This window comes from Rhincodon typus, chromosome 3 (assembly GCF_021869965.1).
Source record: "Rhincodon typus isolate 14 chromosome 3, sRhiTyp1.1, whole genome shotgun sequence".
Lineage (NCBI taxonomy): Eukaryota > Metazoa > Chordata > Chondrichthyes > Orectolobiformes > Rhincodontidae > Rhincodon > Rhincodon typus.
This window is the reverse complement of record NC_063334.1, coordinates 80,300,417-80,307,108: the sequence shown is the minus strand read 5'-3', so window position 1 is coordinate 80,307,108 and position 6,692 is coordinate 80,300,417. Positions and strand designations below refer to the sequence as shown.

The 6,692-nt window shown below is 36.2% G+C and overlaps 1 protein-coding gene across 3 annotated transcripts in view; it reads right to left on the bottom strand.

Moving 5' to 3' along the window:
• The window catches only part of rgmb (repulsive guidance molecule BMP co-receptor b), a 153,741-nt gene that overhangs the window by 90,202 nt on the left and 56,847 nt on the right, over positions 1-6,692 (bottom strand). For 2 of the 3 annotated variants that reach the window (XM_020526689.2, XM_048594911.1), the window contains exon 2: positions 4,645-4,782. The exons of the other annotated variant lie outside the window; for it this stretch is intronic. The gene's annotated coding sequence lies outside the window, so the exon portion shown is untranslated. The remainder of the gene's footprint in view (positions 1-4,644; positions 4,783-6,692) is intronic. 3 annotated transcript variants of the gene reach the window in all.

Sequence of the window (6,692 nt, the reverse complement as noted above, 5' to 3'; positions counted from 1 at the left end):
CCTTTAAATTGAAGATTCAAGATTCTCAACTTTTGCTGCTAAATAAAACTATAAAAGGGAGCTGAATGAACACAGCAGGTCAAGCAGCATCATAGGAGCAGGAAAGCTGAGAATCTTGAATCTTCAATTTAAAGGTTTTTCACCACACAGACAAAATTATCTACAATTTAGGCATCCAGGGAACAAAAAAGGACATTTTAACCAATATTCTTTCCAGCTCTCATTGTGTACAGATCGTTTTTTCCTGAGACACCCTTATTGAGTCATTTTCCTTGATGCAGCATTTCATCTTAAGATGGATGTTGGTTTGCATTCAGACATTTTACAGCATCACTAATAGCAATGATATTTAAATAGTTTACCTCTGAAAGTACAATGGAACTATAAGATAACTTACAACTTGACCATTTTTTACATTCATAATTATTTCCCTCCAAGACATTTCCAGAATTCTGTGACCTTAATAATTAACAAAAGCATGTTGAAGTAAAAACTAAACAAACTTCCACAAAGTCTACAAAGCTACATTTTGCAAAATCCTCTTCTGACCTTTATTAAAAGGAACATCAGTACCTAAGCAAAGTACAAATTAAACACAAAATTGAGTCATGAAAAATGAATATTGAGAAATGTTTCATTCACAGAGGAAGTCAAACATTACTTTTAGGGGATTTTACTCTGCAGACACCTGAAACCTCTTTCCCTTTCAAAACTACCAATATTTGACAAATGTACAGGTGTCCTCCTGAAGTACCCCTGATACTTTTGCCTAGAATCCAGTGAAGCCAAGTGCATTTAAAAATGAATAACCATTAACAAAAATGTTTTGGAGAAAAAAGTCTCAACGCACAAATTCCTTATCTTTATGAAAACTAGCTGTCTTTGTTAACCGAATGAGATAAATAAATAAAACACAAGTGAACTGGAAGTATGGGTTTATTTTGTCACTGTACTGCTTCTCTAAAGCCAATGTGTTTGACACTTCCTTGCCAATCAATATGCTAAGGTCTTTCTAGTTATGAAAAAATGATCCAGTGATCATTCAGTCATTAATCTACATTTTTAATCTCAGTAAATGCTCATGCTTCAGTAATTATGGTAATCAATGCATTAAGTATTTTTTGTTGCGGTATGAAAAGCATTTCATCAGGTGATAATGTTTAAAAGTGGTGGTGCTGGTAGTTTTACCTATGTTTCGGCAAACCCCTTAGAAACAGGTTACATAAATGATTAATTTGTTTTTAAAATCTTATCTCTTGGAAAAGGATCTTAAAAGTCCTTTTTGTTTAAAACTATGCTATAATGTGTAGATTATAATTAAGCAAATAACTTGGAAACACTCTATAACTGCAATTTTATTTTAAAACAGTACTGTAATTGGAAACTAAAGATAACGCAGTGTGGAGCTGGAGGAGCACAGAGAGCCAGGCAGCATCAGAGGAGCAGGAAAGTTGACGCTTCGGGTCGGGATCCTTCTTCATTTCTGAAGTAGGGTCCTGACCAGAAACGTCAACATTCCTGCTCCTCTGATGCTGTCTGGCCCGCTGTGCCCCTACAGCTCCCTACCGTGTTATCTGACTCCAGCATCGGCAGTTCTCACTATCTGAGTAATTGGAAACTAGTCGCATTTTACTATTACTAAATCAAAATATTAACGAGCTCCCTTTCCAATTTTAAACAGATTTCTTGCCTCCTTTAAGGTATTCCTACACCATCGCTTTTGTCAAGTAGATGACTAATATATTCACAAACATAAACAATGAAAGATGTGACAGTGTGGTCTCAGATGGCTTCCCTGTTTGCTTTCCTCTCTGAAAAACTACCTAACCTCTAGTGAGTTTGTCCTTCCTTGCCCATGCCTCAAAAGGCAAAAAATGAAACCCATCACATGGGGAAATCAAGTGCCTAACTCCAAATGCACTCAAACAAAGCATAGCCGCAAAGCGTCAGATACATCAAAAAGCAGAAAAAGTAGCAAAGGATTGAAAATCATGGGAATACCATCTGGCTAGCTGCTTCAGTTTTCAGTTCACTAAATTTGGAAAGTAGTTCACCTTGATGCGTAAGTGAAAGCAATGTCCCCATCTTGACTCCTGATCAGAAAGATACATCTATGTGAGAAGTGTGTGAAAGAATCAGGTAAAAAAAATTCAGCCAAGAAAAAGTGATAGGGGAAGATATTTTCAGAAGCAAGTTGGCAACCAATAATTTGCCATCCATTAACATTGGTTTTATTTAATAAAATATATACCATGGATTTTCTTTTGACTAAAATAATTCATGAAAATCTGGCTTCTGAATAACTAAATTTTGAGAAATTTTACAAGGACTTCTTTCTAGACTAAAGCATTCTCTCAGAATTTGACAAGGTCAAAGTAGCTCTCATTTTTTAAATATCAAAAGATATTTTAAACAAGTCATCTGCTTTGAAAACGATATTAATTGTCTCAGTTCTGAGGAAGGGTCACCAGACCCGAAACGTTAACTCTGTTTTTTCCTTCACAGATGCTGCCAGACCTGTTGAGCTTTTCCAGCAATTTTGTTTTTGTTCCTGATTTACAGCATCCGCAGTTCTTTCGGTTTTTCTTAATTGTCTCAGGCCTATTGTACACAATAAAGGTGATTTTTTTCTTATTTGAAAGGCCACAGTTTTAATGTCAATAATATCTGTCCATTCCAAAACTAAGGCCACTGACATTCATCATATTTAATGCTTTGAAAAGATTCAAAAGAACAAAACTTCACTGCTATACAATCAGATTAACAGAGTTTGCTTTCAGACAAGGTAGCTGACAGGCAGGACATCCATTCGTAATACCACAGCAAGTCAAACAAAGCATTAGAATGGTTCTAGAACGACCTCCTCTCGGATTTTTTTCCCATCTCCCTTTTCCCTCTCTTCAAAATGTAGCCGATAATAATGCAATCAAAACTCTTTTTTTAACACCAATAACTTATCTAGGTCTTGTTTGCAGTAGCATTGCAATACTAAGCTTAAAAACAATACAATATTTTATGTAATAAATTACAATCAATCATTCTCACGGCATCATTATGACACAACAGGATGCTATTCAACCTATCAAGTCTTTTGTCAGCTCTCTTGAGCATTCCAGTGAGTCCCCTTCCCTGTAGCCCTGCAATGTTACTTAACTCAACTGCACATAAATGACAATTTCAATTGGAAAGTAATGCTTTCACCACCCTTGCCACAGAGGGCTATAAGTCCTTCCTCACATCCCTCCACACATCTTGTTTGTAACTGTAAATCTGTGTGCCCTATTCTTTATATAATCAGATCGGAACAGCTTCTGTCATTATGTATCTCTGTCTACAATAGCTGAACATGTCATAATCTCGAACATGTCTTTCAAATCCCCAATTTCCTGTGTTCCAAACAGAACAACCAAAAACTCCAACCTAACCTTAAAGCAAGAACAACCAGAACAAATTATCTTTAGAAGTACTGCTGTAGATTACTCTGAAGTTATGCCACTGATTTTTGCAGGGACAGGACAACTAGCAACGCTCATCATAGCCCCATAAAATTCCTCTACCTTCTCAGTACGCCACTCTGATTGCCCCATTAAACATATATTTCTATCTAGGTTACATGAAGCTGCAAGATTTCCACCACATCTGACTAGCTGGTTGCAGATCAATGCTTCTCAAGTGCTGAAAGGTGTTTGACTAAATGAATAAGTTCTATGAAGATGGTTCAGGTCTCTTGCTAGTACCTCTATTTCTCTACCTGTATTATATATTACAATTGCTTCCTCAGTCTTCCAACTGACACAATTAAATAACTAATCATGATAGGATTGTGGGATCCAAGGCTAAGGGCAGGTTGGGTGCAAAAATTGGCTAAGTAGCAGGTGCTTTAGTAACTAGATGTTTCCAGTGGGATTCGCTGAAAGTCAGCAGTGTGCTCCTTGTTGTGTGTCATAATTATGCCCTCAGCCATTGATATACAAGAAATCTGCAAATGACATGAAAACTGGCCATGCGGTTGATAGCAAGGAAGAAGGGAAGATGTCAAAGAACTGGTCAGGTGGAGAGAAAATTGACAAATGAGATTCAGTCTAGAGAAGTATGTGCCATACACTTGGTGGGGTGGGGTCATTATAAGCAAGGCAAGTGAAACAAAATAAACAGTAAGATTATGAAAGATGTACAGGAAGTGAATGACACTGGAGTTTACAACTACAGATCCCTGAAGATAGCACGTCAAGTAGATTAGGTGGTCAAGAAGGCAGATAAAATACTCTATTTCACAAAAGCAACAAGATCCTGCATAAAATACTAGTTAATTCACATTTAGAATGGGGTGCAGAGTTTTGGTCAATGGCCACCATGTTATTGGATGGATGTGATTGGACAAGAAAGAGATTAAAAAATAATACAAATCTCGAGTCTAACATAAAAGCCAGAAAAAATTTCGAATCTTTGAAATTTATTTTTGCAATGCATTAAGTCTCCATGTAGGATCTGCAATTGCCAAGGGCATGTTTCCAGGACACGGCCTCTTCACAATTGAGAAGACAGATGGATGGCCTGTTCCCAAAAACTACTAATATAGCAAAGGCCAGCTGTTAGGAAGAGTTCTCCAATATGACAATAAATACCAGGAAATGGTTAACTTACTTCTCAGTATTCCATCATTTGAAGATTCACAAGTGAAGTCTTTCAGTTAATCCTTCTCCATTTCAAAGCACAATGCTGTCAGACCAGTATATTTTTTTTCCCCATTGAAAAGCCAGTATTTCAGGGTTTTCAGTGGAGCTGTGGAGTTAATGAACAGGACTGATTAGAAGCAATGATATCTGCTAATAATGACTTTTTCCACTGAGTAATTTGCTAGAAAAATGCTAATGACGCAAGATTATTTAAATACTGTTCTACAGATACCAATATTGGTCATTAAAATATGATTATAATTGATCGAAAGAATATGTAAAATCTTTCCAAATAATCATAAATAGGCTGCCGTTCTCATGTACATTAATTTCTGATTTAAAGCATTGAGTAATCAGTTCATTACTTGTGATTATCTTCATTCTTGATCACGTGTATTAAAATACTTTAACTCCTGCTCCCCACCTAGCCCTCTCTCAGGCGTGGACAACAATAACATGCACACCTCATATCAAGAAAGAACGTGTGGATTTTTAGATCAAGGCCTCTCCCTCTGAAGGGCAGCTTGTTATGAGATGCATCTCAACGAGTCACATCAAACTGGCTTATGAAACTTTTCCTTTAACAAGTAGACCTTCAAAAAGTTTTCCAAAATTTCATGATTTATTTCTTTAAACCAGTAACAATGAATAATAAATAATCCTAACAAAAATCAAATACATTGCATGATAATGGCCCAAGTTTTGCTCTAGTAAGGCATCTCAATGTGCACTTCAGATGTGTTCATGCACATATAGGTTTATAAAAATAACTTGTTCACAAAGATGCTTGAAGTGAAAACTGCTCAGTGATGGCAACGAGTAACAAAATAAACAGTGCGTAACCAGTGAGATTAAAGGAGTAATAAACAAAAAGAACTGAGAATGAGGGTGCATTAGAGTGGGTCAATTCAATGTCAAATCAAGAAAATAGAAAAGGAAAGAAAGACTAGATTTAGAGACCAAAACAGAAACAAGGGAAAGCAAAAACAAACATCTTGTAATTTACATTTTAACAGTTTTAGTATCGTTGATAACCTAAATGAGACTTCACACATTTACTTGTGCATTTGCTGAGTTACTTAAATTTAGTGGTGAATTTATGAGTCAAATGTAAAAATAAAGTAACTTTAATTTGGGCAAATGAAAGTTTTATTAATGTGCAGATTGGCCAGCAACCTGTCAGCAATGAATACCCCTGCCACATCATTACCTATTGATCGACTTGCGAATTAGTAACAGGCTATATCACTCATTTCTTCAGCAAAGTCCCGGCCAGTTTGCAAATAGATTTTTTTTCTCCCTTAAACCAAGAATTGGTGAACTTAAGTGTGGAAAAAAATTGTACAGTAAAAAGCAAAGTATCTCAAGCTCATCATTGCTGCTTGAACAAAACATACTATGTTAGATAGAAAAATATCAATTAATTTTAACATTTCATAGATAGCAACCAAAGGAACAGATTAGCTTGAAGCTCCTCTACTAGTGAGAAAAATGGGAGGATGCCTATTTTTCTCCACAAACAATAACTCATGAATGAAAGTGAAGTCTCAGAAATTGCATGTTATCCTCTCCCACAATTTGTCAAGTTGCCATTGGTCACAGACATTGGAAGTGGTTCTCATTCAGAAAAATTTCAGAGATCTTCTCTGCTCTGTATTTAATGCAATGATGGCTCAAGATTCTTCTTAAAGCAAATATGTTTTGTATAAAAGGGAATGACAATCAAGATACAGTTGAGGTAGGCTAGTCACCAACTCCAAATGCCTGACTATTGTTGAATACCTTTTTGGGTATCCTGTTAAGTCAAACTTGGTAACCACTCTGCAATGCTAAGTTGCTTCAAAGACCAATCTAATACAAATATGGCATCTCAACTGACACACAGGAGCATGATTAGAACAGACACAAAATGACAAAGCTGAAGCCAGTCATTGTGAATTGCATATTTCTGAATATGGGCACCCTATAGCTTCAAGGTATGCAGGTAGAGAAGAAATGGATAATCAACAGGCCGTA